General features: G+C 49.1%; 1 long non-coding RNA gene across 1 annotated transcript in view; it reads left to right on the plus strand.

Annotated features, from left to right (window-relative positions):
• The first annotated feature begins 6,656 nt into the window (after positions 1-6,656).
• LOC135567275 (uncharacterized) overlaps positions 6,657-18,750 on the plus strand; it is a 30,996-nt gene continuing 18,902 nt past the window's right edge. The window contains exons 1-2 of the long non-coding RNA XR_010462313.1: positions 6,657-6,811; positions 16,636-16,766. This is a non-coding gene — a long non-coding RNA (uncharacterized LOC135567275). The remainder of the gene's footprint in view (positions 6,812-16,635; positions 16,767-18,750) is intronic.

The following is an 18,750-nucleotide window of genomic DNA, read 5'->3' on the forward strand; positions in this document are numbered from 1 at the left end:
AAGAGCAGCTCCGTCTTGCCGAGGTTCAGCTTGAGGTGGTGATCCGTCATCCACACTGATATGTCTGCCAGACATGCAGAGATGCGATTCGCCACCTGGTCATCAGAGGGGGAAAGGAGAAGATTAATTGTGTGTCGTCTGCATAGCAATGATAGGAGAGACCATGTGAGGTTATGACAGAGCCAAGTGACTTGGTGTATAGCGAGAATAGGAGAGGGCCTAGAACATATAGAACATAGAACATATAACTGTGTGTCCTCAGGTTCCGTGGTGTCCAGACGGGGACAGACAGCCGAGTGGCAGAGCTCCTGAACCAGGTGAAGCTGAAGAGCTTTGAGACAGAGCGCTCTCAGATGGTACAAGAGGAGACCGCCAGGAACCTGGAACAGTGTCAGATGGAGACAGAGAAACACCAGAAGAAGCTAGAGGTGGGGGTCCCAAATGGTGCCCTATTCCCTATATAGTGCACTACTTTAGACCAGGGCCCTATAGAACCCTATTCCCTATATAGTGCACTACTTTAGACCAGGGCCCTATAGAACCCTATTCCCTATATAGTGCACTACTTTAGACCAGGGCCCTATAGAGCCCTATTCCCTATATAGTGCACTACTTTAGACCAGGGCCCTATAGAACCCTATTCCCTATATAGTGCACTACTTTAGACCAGGGCCCTATAGAACCCTATTCCCTATATATAGTGCACTACTTTAGACCAGAGCCCTATAGAACCCTATTCCCTATATAGTGCACTACTTTAGACCAGGGCCCTATAGAACCCTATTCCCTATATAGTGCACTACTTTAGACCAGGGCCCTAGAAACCCTATTCCCTAATAGTTGAACTACTTTAGACCAGGAGCCCTATAGAAGCCCTACTACTGGAATCATAAGCATTTTGGTTGTCCAGGTGTTACAGACAGCCCATTAGCTCCTGGTCCAGGGTGTTACATACAGCCCTTAGCTCCTGTCCAGGGTGTTACATACAGCCCGTAGCTCCTGTCCAGGGTGTTACATACAGCCCCTTAGCTCCTGTCCAGGGTGTTACATACAGCCCGTAGCTCCTGTCCAGGGTGTTACATACAGCCCCTTAGCTCCTGTCCAGGGTGTTACATACAGCCCTTAGCTCCTGTCCAGGGTGTTTACATACAGCCCTTAGCTCCTGTCCAGGGTGTTACATACAGCCCCTTAGCTCCTGTCCAGGCTGTTACATATAGCTCATTAGCTCTGGTCCAGGGTGTTACATACAGCCCTTAGCTCTGGTCCAGGGTGTTACATACAGCCCTTAGCTCCTGTCCAGGGTGTTACATACAGCCCTTAGCTCCTGTCCAGGGTGTTACATACAGCCCTTAGCTCCTGTCCAGGGTGTTACACCTATTCCCCTTAGCTCCTGTCCAGGGTGTTACATACAGCCCTTAGCCCTGGTCCAGGGTGTTACATACAGCCCTTAGCTCCGGTCCAGGGTGTTACATACAGCCCCTTAGCTCCTGTCCAGGGTGTTACATAGCCCTTAGCTCCCCAGGGTTAGCCCCCTATAGCTCCTGTCCAGGGTGTTACATACAGCCCTTAGCTCCTGGTCCAGGGTGTTACATACAGCCCTTAGCTCCTGGTCCAGGGTGTTACATAGAAGCCCTTAGCTCCTGTCCAGGGTGTTACATACAGCCCTTAGCTCCTGTCCAGGGTGTTACATACAGCCCCTTAGCTCCTGTCCAGGGTGTTACATACAGCCCTTAGCTCCAGGACCCAGGGTGTTACATACAGCCAGACTACTGGAATCCTAAGCTCCTGTCCAGGGTGTTACATAGTAGGGCAGCCCCTTAGCTCCTGTCCAGGGTGTTACATACAGCCCTTAGCTCCTGGTCCAGGGTGTTACATACAGCCCTTAGCTCCTGTCCAGGGTGTTACATACAGCCCTTAGCTCCTGTCCAGGGTGTTACATACAGCCCTTAGCTCCTGTCCAGGGTGTTACATACAGCCCTTAGCTCCTGTCCAGGGTGTTACATACAGCCCTTAGCTCTGTCCAGGGTGTTACATACAGCCCTTAGCTCCTGTCCAGGGTGTTACATACAGCCCTTAGCTCCTGTCCAGGGTGTTACATACAGCCCCTTAGCTCTGGTGCAGGGTGTTACATACAGCCCTTAGCTCCTGTCCAGGGTGTTACATACAGCCCTTAGCTCCTGTCCAGGGTGTTACATACAGCCCTTAGCTCCTGGTCCAGGGTGTTACATACAGCCCTTAGCTCCTGTCCAGGGTGTTACATACAGCCCTTAGCTCCTGTCCAGGGTGTTACATACAGCCCCTTAGCTCCTGTCCAGGGTGTTACATACAGCCCTTAGCTCCTGTCCAGGGTGTTACTACAGCCCCTTAGCCCCTGTCCAGGGTGTTACATACAACCCTTAGCTCCTGGTCCAGGGTGTTACATACAGCCCTTAGCTCCTGTCCAGGGTGTTACATACAGCCCCTTAGCTCCTGTCCAGGGTGTTACATACAGCCCTTAGCTCCTGTCCAGGGTGTTACATACAGCCCCTTAGCTCCTGTTGTTACATACAGCCCCTAGTCTTCCTCAGGTCCAGGAGTTGTACAGGCTTCAGGCGTCCTCAGAGAAGCAGATACAGCCCTTAGCCCTGCTGAGCCAGGGTGTTACGCAGAAACTGGAGCAGCCCTTAGCTCTGGTGCAGGCTGTGAAAGTAATGTTCATCAGCCCTTAGCTCATGTTGGCAGGACGTTACAGTCATGTTGGCACGACGTTAGAGTCATGTTCCACGACGTTACATAGTCATGTTGGCCCGTTAGCTCATGTTCCAGGACGTTAGAGTCATGTTGGCAGGGTGACGTTAGAGTCATGTTGGCAGGACGTTAGAGTCATGTTGGCACGACGTTAGAGTCATGTTGGCACGACGGGTGTCATGTTGGCACGACGTTAGAGTCATGTTCCAGGGCGTTAGATCATGTTGGCACGACGTTAGAGTCATGTTCCAGGACGTTAGAGTCATGTTGGCCCGTTAGCTCATGTTGGCACACGTTAGGTCATGTTGGCATACAGCGTTAGAGTCAGTTCATGTAGAGTCATGTTGGCACGACGTTAGAGTCATGTTCCAGGGTTAGAGTCATGTTGGCACGGCGTTAGAGTCATGTTGGCACGACGTTAGAGTCATGTTGGCACGACGTTAGAGTCCTGGACCACGTTAGAGTCATGTTGGCACGGCGTTAGAGTCATGTTGGCACGGCGTTAGAGTCATGTTGGCACGGCGTTAGAGTCATGTTGCACGGCGTTAGAGTCATGTTCACGGCGTTAGAGTCATGTTGGACCGTTAGAGTCATGTTGCACGACGTTAGAGTCATGTTGGCAGACGTTAGAGTCATGTTGGCACGACGTTAGAGTCATGTTGGCACGGCGTTAGAGTCATGTTGGCACGACGTTAGAGTCATGTTGGCACGACGTTAGAGTCATGTTGGCACGACGTTAGAGTCATGTTGGCACGACGTTAGAGTCATGTTGGCACGACGTTAGAGTCATGTTGGCACGGCGTTAGAGTCATGTTGGCACGACGTTAGAGTCAGTCATGTTGGCACGACGTTAGAGTCATGTTGGCATGACGTTAGAGTCATGTTGGCACGACGTTAGAGTCATGTTGGCACGACGTTAGTCATGTTGGCACGACGTTAGAGTCATGTTGGCACTGGCACGACGTTAGAGTCATGTTGGCACGACGTTAGAGTCATGTTGGCACGACGTTAGAGTCATGTTGGCACGACGTTAGAGTCATGTTGGCACGACGTTAGAGTCATGTTGGCACGACGTTAGAGTCATGTTGGCACGACGTTAGAGTCATGTTGGCACGACGTTAGAGTCATGTTGGCACGACGTTAGAGTCATGTTGGCACGACGTTAGAGTCATGTTGGCACGACGTTAGGATAGTCATGTTGGCACGACGTTAGAGTCATGTTGGCACGACGTTAGAGTCATGTTGGCACGACGTTAGGATAGTCATGTTGGCACGACGTTAGGATAGTCATGTTGGCACGACGTTAGAGTCATGTTGGCACGACGTTAGAGTCATGTTGGCACGACGTTAGAGTCATGTTGGCACGACGTTAGGATAGTCATGTTGGCACGACGTTAGAGTCATGTTGGCACGACGTTAGAGTCATGTTGGCACGACGTTAGAGTCATGTTGGCACGACGTTAGAGTCATGTTGGCACGACGTTAGAGTCATGTTGGCACGACGTTAGAGTCATGTTGGCACGACGTTAGAGTCATGTTGGCACGACGTTAGGATAGTCATGTTGGCACGACGTTAGAGTCATGTTGGCACGACGTTAGAGTCATGTTGGCACGACGTTAGAGTCATGTTGGCACGACGTTAGAGTCATGTTGGCACGACGTTAGAGTCATGTTGGCACGACGTTAGAGTCATGTTGGCACGACGTTAGGAGTCATGTTGGCACGGCGTTAGATAGTCATGTTGGCACGACGTTAGAGTCATGTTGGCAGTCGGCGTTAGAGTCATGTTGGCACGACGTTAGGATAGTCATGTTGGCACGGCGTTAGAGTCATGTTGGCACGACGTTAGAGTCATAGTCATGTTGGCGTTAGGGAGTCATGTTGGCACGACGTTAGAGTCATGTTGGTCACGACGTTAGAGTCATGTTGGCACGACGTTAGGATAGTCATGTTGACACTACTAGTTATCTGACTTAGAGTCATGTTGCACAACCAGCAGTCATGTTGGCACGACGTTACACAGTCATGTTGGCACACGTTAGAGTCACACACACGTTGAGTCATGCAATATGTTGGCACGACGTTAGATAGTCATGTTTTCGACGTTGGTCATAGTTGGCACGACGTTAGAGTCATGTTGATAATAGGAGGAAGTCATGTTGGCAGACGTTAGGATAGTCATGTTGGCACGACGTTAGAGTCATACGTGCGTTAGAGTCATGTTGGCAGAGTCGCACAAGAGACGTTAGTCATGGCACGACGTTAGATAGTCATGTTGGCACGTTAGGGTCTTAGACATTAGAGTCATACACACGGCGTTTAGTCATGTTGGTCACACGGCGTCTTATTCATGTGGGTCCCTAGAGTCCTCTTATTCACGTTAGAGTCATGTTGGCACTCGTTATTCATATTGGCACTCTTCATTCACGGCGTTAGAGTCATGTTACACGTTATAATAGTCTCTTATTCACTATAGTTATCTGACTTATTCTATGTTGGCACAACCAGCAGAGTTATACACAGGCACACGTTAGACACACACATATACAGTCATGTTGGTCACGTTGACGTTAGTCATGTTGGCACACGTTAGGATAGTCATGTTGGCCCTAAGAGAGTCTATGTTAATGGCCATGTTCTACAGTTAGTCATGTTGCCTCGTTTATTCACTATGGGTCCCTAGAGTCATGTTCACTATGGGTCCCTACAGCCTCTTATTCACTATGGTTCCCTAACGTTAGAGTCTCTTATTCACTTGGGCCTAACGTTACTCTTATTCACTATGGGTTACACGGCCTCTTATTCACTACACACCCTAACGGCCTCTTATTCACTGTGGGTCCCTGACGTTTATTCATGTGGGTCCCTAACGCCTCTTATTCACTATGGGCCCCTAACGGCCTCTTATTCACTATGGGCCCTGGTCTAAAGTATGTTCACGTTATATGGGTTCTATAGGGCCCTGGTCTTAGTGCACTATATAGGGTTCTATAGGGCCTGGTCTAAAGTAGTGCACTCTTTAGGGTTCTATGGGTCCCTAACGGCGTCTAAAGTATTCACTATAGGGTCCCTAACGGCCCTGGTCTAAAGTAGTGCACTATAGGGTTCTATAGGGCCTGGTCTAAAGTAGTGCACTATATAGGAATAGGGTTCTATAGGGCCCTTCTAAAGTTGTACTATATAGGGAATATTCTATAGGGCCCTGGTCTAAAGTAGTGCACTATATATAGGAATAGGGCTAGGGTTCTATAGGGCTCTGGTTAAAGTAGTGCACTATATAGGGAATAGGGTTCTATAGGGCCCTGGTCTAAAGTAGTGCACTATATATAGAGAATAGGGTTCTATAGGGCCCTGGTCTAAAGTAGTGCACTATATATAGGGAATAGGGCCCTGGTCTAAAGTAGTGCACTATATATAGAGAATAGGGCTCTATAGGGCCCTGGTCTAAAGTAGTGCACTATATATAGGGAATAGGGTTCTATAGGGCCCTGGTCTAAAGTAGTGCACTATATATAGGGAATAGGGCCCTGGTCTAAAGTAGTGCACTATATATAGGGAATAGGGCCCTGGTCTAAAGTAGTGCACTATATAGGGAATAGGGTGATATAGGGCCCTGGTCTAAAGTAGTGCACTATATAGAGAATCTCTATAGGGCTCTGGTCTAAAGTAGTGCACTATATATAGAGAATTGGTTTTCTGGTCTAAAGTAGTGCACTATATATAGGGAATAGGGCCCTGGTCTAAAGTAGTGCACTATATAGGGAATAGGGTGATATAGGGCCCTGGTCTAAAGTAGTGCACTATATATAGAGAATAGGGTTCTATAGGGCCCTGGTCTAAAGTAGTGCACTATATATAGGGAATAGGGTTCTATAGGGCCCTGGTCTAAAGTAGTGCACTATATATAGAGAATAGGGTGCAATTTGGGATGAATAATTATTTGTTGGTTTTCTGTTAGAGTTTATTTAATGTGTGTTGCAGTGTCCATCTGGCCCGTAGACTGTTGCAGCTGGAGAAACAGAACACACTGCTGAGGAGAGATCTGGAGAGACGCAACGCACACACAGGACAGATCTCTGAGGAGGTAACACACAGGACAGATCTCTGAGGAGGTAACACACAGGACAGATCTCTGAGGAGGTAACACACAGGACAGATCTCTGAGGAGGTAACACACAGGACAGATCTCTGAGGAGGTAACACACAGGACAGATCTCTGAGGACAGATCTCTGAGGAGGTAACACACAGGACAGATCTCTGAGGAGGTAACACACAGGACAGATCTCTGAGGAGGTAACACACAGGACAGATCTCTGAGGAGGTAACACACAGGACAGATCTCTGAGGAGGTATCACACACAGGACAGATCTCTGAGGAGGTAACACACAGGACAGATCTCTGAGGAGGTAACACACAGGACAGATCTCTGAGGAGGTAACACACAGGACAGATCTCTGAGGAGGTAACACACAGGACAGATCTCTGAGGAGGTAACACACTGAGAGGAGGTAACACACAGGACAGATCTCTGAGAGGTAACACACAGGACAGATCTCTGAGGAGGTAACACACAGGACAGATCTCTGAGGAGGTAACACACAGGACAGATCTCTGAGGAGGTAAACACAGGACAGATCTCTGAGGAGGTAACACACAGGACAGATCTCTGAGGAGGTAACACACAGGACAGATCTCTGAGGAGGTAACACACAGGACAGATCTCTGAGGAGACAGATCTCTGAGGAGGTAACACACAGGACAGATCTCTGAGGAGGTAACACACAGGACAGATCTCTGAGGAGGTAACACACAGGACAGATCTCTGAGGAGGTAACACACAGGACAGATCTCTGAGGAGGTAACACACAGGACAGATCTCTGAGGAGGTATCACACACAGGACAGATCTCTGAGGAGGTAACACACAGGACAGATCTCTGAGGACAGATCTCTGAGGAGGTAACACACAGGACAGATCTCTGAGGAGGTAACACACAGGACAGATCTCTGAGGAGGTAACACACAGGACAGATCTCTGAGGACAGATCTCTGAGGAGGTAACACACAGGACAGATCTCTGAGGAGGTAACACACAGGACAGATCTCTGAGGAGGTAACACACAGGACAGATCTCTGAGGAGGTAACACACAGGACAGATCTCTGAGGAGGTAACACACAGGACAGATCTCTGAGGAGGTAACACACAGGACAGATCTCTGAGGAGGTAACACACAGGACAGATCTCTGAGGAGGTAACACACAGGACAGATCTCTGAGGAGGTAACACACAGGACAGATCTCTGAGGAGGTAACACACAGGACAGATCTCTGAGGAGGTAACACACAGGACAGATCTCTGAGGAGGTAACACACAGGACAGATCTCTGAGGAGGTAACACACAGGACAGATCTCTGAGGAGGTAACACACAGGACAGATCTCTGAGGAGGTAACACACAGGACAGATCTCTGAGGAGGTATCACACACAGGACAGATCTCTGAGGAGGTAACACACAGGACAGATCTCTGAGGTAACACACAGGAGGTAACACACAGGACAGATCTCTGAGGAGGTAACACACAGGACAGATCTCTGAGGAGGTAACACACAGGACAGATCTCTGAGGAGGTACACACAGGACAGATCTCTGAGGAGGTAACACACAGGACAGATCTCTGAGGAGGTAACACACAGGACAGATCTCTGAGGAGGTAACACACAGGACAGATCTCTGAGGAGGTAACACACAGGACAGATCTCTGAGGAGGTAACACACAGGACAGATCTCTGAGGAGGTAACACACAGGACAGATCTCTGAGGAGGTAAGACAGGACAGAGGACAGATCTCTGAGGAGGTATAACACACAGGACAGATCTCTGAGGAGGTAACACACAGGACAGATCTCTGAGGAGGTAACACACAGGACAGATCTCTGAGGACAGATCTCTGAGGAGGTAACACACAGGACAGATCTCTGAGGAGGTATCACACACAGGACAGATCTCTGAGGAGGTAACACACAGGACAGATCTCTGAGGAGGTAACACACAGGACAGATCTCTGAGGAGGTAACACACAGGACAGATCTCTGAGGAGGTATCACACACAGGACAGATCTCTGAGGAGGTAACACACAGGACAGATCTCTGAGGAGGTAACACACAGGACAGATCTCTGAGGAGGTAACACACAGGACAGATCTCTGAGGAGGTAACACACAGGACAGATCTCTGAGGACAGATCTCTGAGGAGGTAACACACAGGACAGATCTCTGAGGAGGTAACACACAGGACAGATCTCTGAGGAGGTAACACACAGGACAGATCTCTGAGGAGGTAACAGGACACAGGACAGATCTCTGAGGAGGTAACACACAGGACAGATCTCTGAGGAGGTACACACAGGACAGATCTCTGAGGAGGTAACACACAGGACAGATCTCTGAGGAGGTAACACACAGGACAGATCTCTGAGGAGGTAACACACAGGACAGATCTCTGAGGAGGTAACACACAGGACAGATCTCTGAGGAGGTAACACACAGGACAGATCTCTGAGGAGGTATCACACAGGACAGATCTCTGAGGAGGTAACACACAGGACAGATCTCTGTAACACACAGGACAGATCTCTGAGGAGGTAACACACAGGACAGATCTCTGAGGAGGTAACACACAGGACAGATCTCTGTAACACACAGGACAGATCTCTGAGGAGGTAAACACAGGACAGATCTCTGAGGAGGTAACACACAGGACAGATCTCTGAGGAGGTAACACACAGGACAGATCTCTGAGGAGGTAACACACAGGACAGATCTCTGAGGAGGTAACACACAGGACAGATCTCTGAGGAGGTAACACACAGGACAGATCTCTGAGGAGGTAACACACAGGACAGATCTCTGAGGAGTAACACACAGGACAGATCTCTGAGGAGGTAACACACAGGACAGATCTCTGAGGAGGTAACACACAGGACAGATCTCTGAGGAGGTAACACACAGGACAGATCTCTGAGGAGGTAACACACAGGACAGATCTCTGAGGAGACAGATCTCTGAGGAGGTAGATCACACAGGACAGATCTCTGAGGAGGTAACACACAGGACAGATCTCTGAGGAGGTAACACACAGGACAGATCTCTGAGGAGGTAACACACAGGACAGATCTCTGAGGAGGTAACACACAGGACAGATCTCTGAGGAGGTAACACACAGGACAGATCTCTGAGGAGGTAACACACAGGACAGATCTCTGAGGAGGTAACCCACAGTGTAGTAGTACACACAGGACAGATCTCTGAGGAGTACAGGACAGATCTCTAACACACAGGACAGATCTCTGAGGAGGTAACACACAGGACAGATCTCTGAGGAGGTAACACACAGGACAGATCTCTGAGGTAACACACAGGTAGATCTCTGAGGAGGTAACACACAGGACAGATCTCTGAGGAGGTAACACACAGGACACAGTAACACACAGGATCTCTGAGGAGGTAACACACAGGACAGATCTCTGAGGAGGTAACACACAGGACAGATCTCTGAGGTAACACACAGGACAGATCTCTGAGGATAGACTCTGAGGAGGTAACACACAGGACAGATCTCTGAGGAGTAACACACAGGACAGATCTCTGATCTCTGGAGGTAACACACAGGACAGATCTCTGAGGAGGTAACACACAGGACAGATCTCTGAGGAGGTACACACACAGGACAGATCTCTGAGGAGGTAACACACAGGACAGATCTCTGAGGAGGTAACACACAGGACAGATCTCTGAGGAGGTAACACACAGGACAGATCTCTGAGGAGGTAACACACAGGACAGATCTCTGAGGAGGTAACACACAGGACAGATCTCTGAGGAGGTAACACACAGGACAGATCTCTGAGGACAGATCTCTGAGGAGGTAACACACAGGACAGATCTCTGAGGAGGTAACACACAGGACAGATCTCTGAGGAGGTAACACACAGGACAGATCTCTGAGGAGGTAACACACAGGACAGATCTCTGAGGAGGTAACACACAGGACAGATCTCTGAGGAGGTATCACACAGGACAGATCTCTGAGGAGGTAACACACAGGACAGATCTCTGAGGAGGTAACACACAGGACAGATCTCTGAGGAGGTAACACACAGGACAGATCTCTGAGGAGGTAACAACAGGACAGATCTCTGAGGAGGTAACACACAGGACAGATCTCTGAGGAGGTAACAGGACAGATCTCAGGACAGATCTCTGAGACAGATCTCTGAGGAGGTAACACACAGGACAGATCTCTGAGGAGGTAACACACAGGACAGATCTCTGAGACAGATCTCTGAGGAGGTAACACACAGGACAGATCTCTGAGGAGGTAACACACAGGACAGATCTCTGAGGAGGTAACACTCAGGACAGATCTCTGAGGAGGTAACACACAGGACAGATCTCTGAGGAGGTAACACACAGGACAGATCTCTGAGGAGGTAACACACAGGACAGATCTCTGAGGAGGTAACACACAGGACAGATCTCTGAGGAGGTAACACACAGGACAGATCTCTGAGGAGGTAACACACAGGACAGATCTCTGAGGAGGTAACACACAGGACAGATCTCTGAGGAGGTAACACACAGGACAGATCTCTGAGGAGGTAACACACAGGACAGATCTCTGAGGAGGTAACACACAGGACAGATCTCTGAGGACAGATCTCTGAGGAGGTAACACACAGGACAGATCTCTGAGGAGGTAACACACAGGACAGATCTCTGAGGAGGTAACACACAGGACAGATCTCTGAGGAGGTAACACACAGGACAGATCTCTGAGGAGGTAACACACAGGACAGATCTCTGAGGAGGTAACACACAGGACAGATCTCTGAGGAGGTATCACACACAGGACAGATCTCTGAGGAGGTAACACACAGGACAGATCTCTGAGGAGGTAACACACAGGACAGATCTCTGAGGAGGTAACACACAGGACAGATCTCTGAGGAGGTAAGACAGGACAGATCTCTGAGGAGGTATCACACACAGGACAGATCTCTGAGGACAGATCTCTGAGGAGGTATAACACACAGGACAGATGTCTGAGGAGGTAACACACAGGACAGATCTCTGAGGAGGTAACACACAGGACAGATCTCTGAGGAGGTCAACACACAGGACAGATCTCTGAGGAGGTAACACACAGGACAGATCTCTGAGGAGGTAACACACAGGACAGATCTCTGAGGACAGATCTCTGAGGAGGATCTCTGAGGAGGTAACACACAGGACAGATCTCTGAGGAGGTAACACACAGGACAGATCTCTGAGGAGGTAACACACAGGACAGATCTCTGAGGAGGTAACACACAGGACAGATCTCTGAGGAGGTAACACACAGGACAGATCTCTGAGGAGGTAACACACAGGACAGATCTCTGAGGAGGTATCACACAGGACAGATCTCTGAGGAGGTAACACACAGGACAGATCTCTGAGGAGGTAACACACAGGACAGATCTCTGAGGAGGTAACACACAGGACAGATCTCTGAGGAGGTAACACACAGGACAGATCTCTGAGGAGGTAACACACAGGACAGATCTCAGGACAGATCTCTGAGGAGGTAACACACAGGACAGATCTCTGAGGAGGTAACACACAGGACAGATCTCTGAGGAGGTAACACACAGGACAGATCTCTGAGGAGGTAACACACAGGACAGATCTCTGAGGAGGTAACACACAGGACAGATCTCTGAGGAGGTAACACACAGGACAGATCTCTGAGGAGGTAACACACAGGACAGATCTCTGAGGAGGTAACACACAGGACAGATCTCTGAGGAGGTAACACACAGGACAGATCTCTGAGGAGGTAACACACAGAGGAGGTAACACACAGGACAGATCTCTGAGGAGGTAACACACAGGACAGATCTCTGAGGAGGTAACACACAGGACAGATCTCTGAGGAGGTAACACACAGGACAGATCTCTGAGGAGGTAACACACAGGACAGATCTCTGTAACACACAGGACAGATCTCTGAGGAGGTAACACACAGGACAGATCTCTGAGGAGGTAACACACAGGACAGATCTCTGAGGAGGTAACACACAGGACAGATCTCTGAGGAGGTAACACACAGGACAGATCTCTGAGGAGGTAACACACAGGACAGATCTCTGAGGAGGTAACACACAGGACAGATCTCTGAGGAGGTAACACACAGGACAGATCTCTGAGGAGGTAACACACAGGACAGATCTCTGAGGAGGTAACACACAGGACAGATCTCTGAGGAGGTAACACACAGGACAGATCTCTGAGGAGGTAACACACAGGACAGATCTCTGAGGAGGTATCACACACAGGACAGATCTCTGAGGAGGTAACACACAGGACAGATCTCTGAGGAGGTAACACACAGGACAGATCTCTGAGGAGGTAACACACAGGACAGATCTCTGAGGAGGTAACACACAGGACAGATCTCTGAGGAGGTAACACACAGGACAGATCTCTGAGGAGGTAACACACAGGACAGATCTCTGAGGAGGTAACACACAGGACAGATCTCTGAGGAGGTAACACACAGGACAGATCTCTGAGGAGGTAACACACAGGACAGATCTCTGAGGAGGTAACACACAGGACAGATCTCTGAGGAGGTAACACACAGGACAGATCTCTGAGGAGGTAACACACAGGACAGATCTCTGAGGAGGTAACACACAGGACAGATCTCTGAGGAGGTAACACACAGGACAGATCTCTGAGGAGGTAACACACAGGACAGATCTCTGAGGAGGTAACACACAGGACAGACACACAGTGTAGTAGTAGTATAGACTCCTAACCCACAGTGTAGTAGTATAGACTCCTAACCCACAGTGTAGTAGTATAGACTCCTAACCCACAGTGTATTAGTAGTATAGACTCCTAACCCACAGTGTAGTAGTATAGACTCCTAACCCACAGTGTAATAGTATAGACTCCTAACCCACAGTGTAATATTATAGACTCCTAACCCACAGTGTAGTAGTATAGACTCCTAACCCACAGTGTATTAGTAGTATAGACTCCTAACCCACAGTGTAGTAGTAGTATAGACTCCTAACCCACAGTGTAGTAGTATAGACTCCTAACCCACAGTGTAGTAGTATAGACTCCTAACCCACAGTGTAGTAGTATAGACTCCTAACCCACAGTGTAATAGACTCCTAACCCACAGTGTAGTAGTATAGACTCCTAACCCACAGTGTAATAGACTCCTAACCCACAGTGTAGTAGTAGTATAGACTCCTAACCCACAGTGTATTAGTAGTATAGACTCCTAACCCACAGTGTAGTAGTATAGACTCCTAACCCACAGTGTAGTAGTATAGACTCCTAACCCACAGTGTAGTAGTAGTATAGACTCCTAACCCACAGTGTAGTAGTATAGACTCCTAACCCACAGTGTAGTAGTAGTATAGACTCCTAACCCACAGTGTAGTAGTAGTATAGACTCTAACCCACAGTGTAGTAGTAGTATAGACTCTAACCCACAGTGTAATAGTATAGACTCCTAACCCACAGTGTAGTATTATAGACTCCTAACCCACACAGTGTAGTAGTATAGACTCCTAACCCACAGTGTAGTAGTATAGACTCCTAACCCACAGTGTAGTAGTAGTATAGACTCCTAACCCACAGTGTAATAGACTCCTAACCCACAGTGTAGTAGTAGTATAGACTCCTAACCCACAGTGTAATAGACTCCTAACCCACAGTGTAGTAGTAGTATAGACTCCTAACCCACAGTGTAGTAGTAGTATAGCCTCCTAACCCACAGTGTAATAGACTCCTAACCCACAGTGTAGTAGTTCAGACTCCTAACCCACAGTGTAGTAGTATAGACTCCTAACCCACAGTTTAGTAGTATAGACTCCTAACCCACAGTGTAGTAGTTCAGACTCCTAACCCACAGTGTAGTAGTAGTATAGACTCCTAACCCACAGTGTATTAGACTCCTAACCCACAGTGTAGTAGTATAGACTCCTAACCCACAGTGTAGTAGTATAGACTCCTAACCCACAGTGTAGTAGTATAGACTCCTAACCCACAGTGTAGTAGTATAGACTCCTAACCCACAGTGTAATAGTAGTATAGACTCCTAACCCACAGTGTAATAGTAGTATAGACTCCTAACCCACAGTGTAGCAGTATAGACTCCTAACCCACAGTGTATTAGTAGTATAGACTCCTAACCCACAGTGTAGTAGTATAGACTCCTAACCCACAGTGTAATAGTAGTATAGACTCCTAACCCACAGTGTAGTAGTAGTATAGACTCCTAACCCACAGTGTAGTAGTAGTATAGACTCCTAACCCACAGTGTAGTAGTATAGACTCCTAACCCACAGTGTAGTAGTATAGACTCCTAACCCACAGTGTAGTAGTATAGACTCCTAACCCACAGTGTAGTAGTATAGACTCCTAACCCACAGTGTAGTAGTATAGACTCCTAACCCACACTGTCCTCACCACACCTTCCTTCCTGTCACAGTGTAGTAGTATAGACTCCTAACCCACACTGTCCTCACCACACCTTCCTTCCTGTCTCAGTGTAATAGACTCCCACAGTATAGTAGTATAGACTCCTAACCCACAGTGTAGTAGTATAGACTCCTAACCCACACTGTCCTCACCACACCTTGCTTCTTGTCTCAGTGTAGTAGTAGTATAGACTCCTAACCCACACTGTCCTCACCACACCTTCCTTCCTGTCTCAGTGTAATAGTAGTATAGACTCCTAACCCACAGTATAGTAGTATAGACTCCTAACCCACAGTATAGTAGTATAGACTCCTAACCCACAGTGTAGTAGTATAGACTCCTAACCCACAGTGTAGTAGTATAGACTCCTAACCCACAGTGTAGTAGTAGTATAGACTCCTAACCCACAGTGTAGTAGTAGTATAGACTCCTAACCCACAGTGTAATAGTATAGACTCCTAACCCACAGTGTAGTAGTATAGACTCCTAACCCACAGTGTAGTAGTATAGACTCCTAACCCACAGTGTAGTAGTAGTATAGACTCCTAACCCACAGTGTAGTAGTATAGACTCCTAACCCACAGTGTAGTAGTAGTATAGACTCCTAACCCACAGTGTAATAGTAGTATAGACTCCTAACCCACAGTGTAATAGTATAGACTCCTAACCCACAGTGTAGTAGTAGTATAGACTCCTAACCCACAGTGTATTAGTAGTATAGACTCCTAACCCACAGTGTAATAGTATAGACTCCTAACCCACAGTGTAGTAGTAGTATAGACTCCTAACCCACAGTGTAGTAGTAGTATAGACTCGTAACCCACAGTGTAATAGTATAGACTCCTAACCCACAGTGTATTAGTAGTATAGACTCCTAACCCAGACAGTGTAGTAGTAGTATAGACTCCTAACCCACAGTGTATTAGTAGTATAGACTCCTAACCCAGACAGTGTAGTAGTAGTATAGACTCCTAACCCACACTGTCCTCACCACACCTTCCTTCCTGTCTCAGTGTAGTAGTAGTATAGACTCCTAACCCACACTGTCCTCACCACACCTTCCTTCCTGTCTCAGTGTAATAGACTCCCACAGTGTAGTAGTATAGACTCCTAACCCACAGTGTAATAGTATAGACTCCTAACCCACACAGTCCTCACCACACCTTCCTTCCTGTCTCAGTGTTCGACATCATGTTGGAAGGGTTGCCAACATGAAATATATTCCACCTGAAAGGTGTGTTTTTAGAGGGCCCTCCCAATCAAAGGCCAAGTCAGTGACTGTAGCGTGAATCAACAAACGGGTTCAACAAGTGTGTGTGTGTGTGTGTGTGTGTGTGTGTGTGTGTGTGTGTGTGTCCTAGCTGGAAGCAGCTAATCGTCTCCTACAGCAGGCCCAGCAGCCCTACAGTTACCTGATCGACACGGTGAGACAGAGAGACACACAGATACTGTCCCTCAGAGAACGCATCACACAGCTGGAGGAGGACACCAGGTACACACACCACTGTCTCCTCCTTTCAGTCTCCCCCCTCCAGTCTCCCCCTTTCAGTCTCCCCCTTTCTGTCTCCCCCTTTCAGTCTCCCCCTCCAGTCTCCCCCTTTCAGTCTCCCCCCTCCAGTCTCCCCCTTTCAGTCTCCCCTTCCAGTCTCCCCCTCCAGTCTCCTCCTTCCAGTCTCCCCCCCAGTCTCCCCCTCCAGTCTCCCCCTTTCAGTCTCCCCCTCCAGTCTCCCCTTCAGTCTCCCCCTCCAGTCTCCCCCTTTCAGTCTCTCCCTCCAGTCTCCCCCTTTCAGTCTCTCCCTCCAGTCTCCTCCTCCAGTCTCCTCCTTCCAGTCTCCCCTCCAGTCTCCTCCAGTCTCTCCCTCCAGTCTCCCCCAGTCTCCTCCAGTCTCCTCCTTCCAGTCTCTCCCTCCAGTCTCCTCCTTCCAGTCTCCCCCAGTCTCCTCCTTCCAGTCTCCCCCTCCAGTCTCCTCCTTCCAGTCTCTCCTTCCAGTCTCCTCCTTTCAGTCTCCCCTCCAGTCTCCCCTCCAGTCTCCCCTCCAGTCTCCTCCTCCAGTCTCCCTCTCCAGTCTCCTCCTTTCAGTCTCCCCCTCCAGTCTCCTCCTTCCAGTCTCTCCCTCCAGTCTCCTCCTTCCAGTCTCCTCCTTTCAGTCTCCCCTCAGTCTCCTCCTCCAGTCTCCCCTCCAGTCTCCCCTCCAGTCTCCCCCTCCAGTCTCCTCCTCCAGTCTCCCTCTCCAGTCTCCCCCTCCAGTCTCCTCCTTCCAGTCTCCCTCCAGTCTCCTCCTTCCAGTCTCCTCCTTCCAGTCTCCCCCGCCAGTCCTCCTTCCAGTCTCCCCCCAGTCTCCTCCTTCCAGTCTCCTCTCCCCCCAGTCTCCTCCTTCCAGTCTCCCCCTCCAGTCTCCCCCTCCAGTCTCCTCCTCCAGTCTCCTCTCCAGTCTCCCCCTCCAGTCTCCTCCTTCCAGTCTCCTCCTTCCAGTCTCCTCCTTCCAGTCTCCTTCCAGTCTCCTCCTTCCAGTCTCCCCCCAGTCTCCTCCTTCCAGTCTCCCCCAGTCTCCTCCTTCCAGTCTCCCCTCCAGTCTCCTCCTTCCAGTCTCTCCCTCCAGTCTCCTCCTTCCAGTCTCTCTCCAGTCTCCTCCTCCAGTCTCCCCCTCCAGTCTCCTCCTTCCAGTCTCCCCCAGTCTCCTCCTCCAGTCTCCCCCTCCAGTCTCCTCCTTCCAGTCTCCTCCTTTCAGTCTCCCCCCTCCAGTCTCCCCCTGTCTTTCGCTCGCCCCAGGTCCTGTCCTTCTCAGCCCTAGGGGCCCTGGCCAAAGGCAGTGCACCACCGAGGGCCCTGGCCTAAAGTAGTGCCCTGTATAGGGCTCTGGTCTAAAGTAGTGTACTATATAGGGCTCTGGTCTAAAGTAGTGCACTAAACAGGGCTCTGGTCTAAAGTAGTGCCCTATATAGGGCTCTGGTCTAAAGTAGTGCCCTATATAGGGCTCTGGTCTAAAGTAGTGCCCTATATAGGGCTCTGGTCTAAAGTAGTGCCCTATATAGGGCTCTGGCCTAAAGTAGTGCCCTATATAGGGCTCTGGCCTAAAGTAGTGCCCTATATAGGGCTCTGGCCTAAAGTAGTGCCCTATATAGGGTAACATTTCTCTTACAAGCTCCTGGTTGTTAATGTATTGAGTCATTGAGAGATGGATTTATTTACTCTAAAACAGAGGGTTATATGAAAGGTATTGGGGCGGCAGGGTAGCCTAGTGGTTGTTAATCTATTGAGTCATTGAGAGATGGATTTATTACACACTTCTATGGTCCAGTTTCCCTAACGTCACGCCACTCGGTGCAGGTTTGGATGTGATTTGTGTTCTGTGTTGTAACAGTGACGTTTCAGCAGCAGCACCAGATCTCTGAGGAAATGGAGGGAGTCGTTATTCTGTCTCTGTTTTGGGTTTGTCCGTCCTGATCTCTGAGGAAATGGAGAGAGTCGTTATTCT

Source organism: Oncorhynchus nerka, unplaced genomic scaffold (genome assembly GCF_034236695.1).
Source record: "Oncorhynchus nerka isolate Pitt River unplaced genomic scaffold, Oner_Uvic_2.0 unplaced_scaffold_2242, whole genome shotgun sequence".
Lineage (NCBI taxonomy): Eukaryota > Metazoa > Chordata > Actinopteri > Salmoniformes > Salmonidae > Oncorhynchus > Oncorhynchus nerka.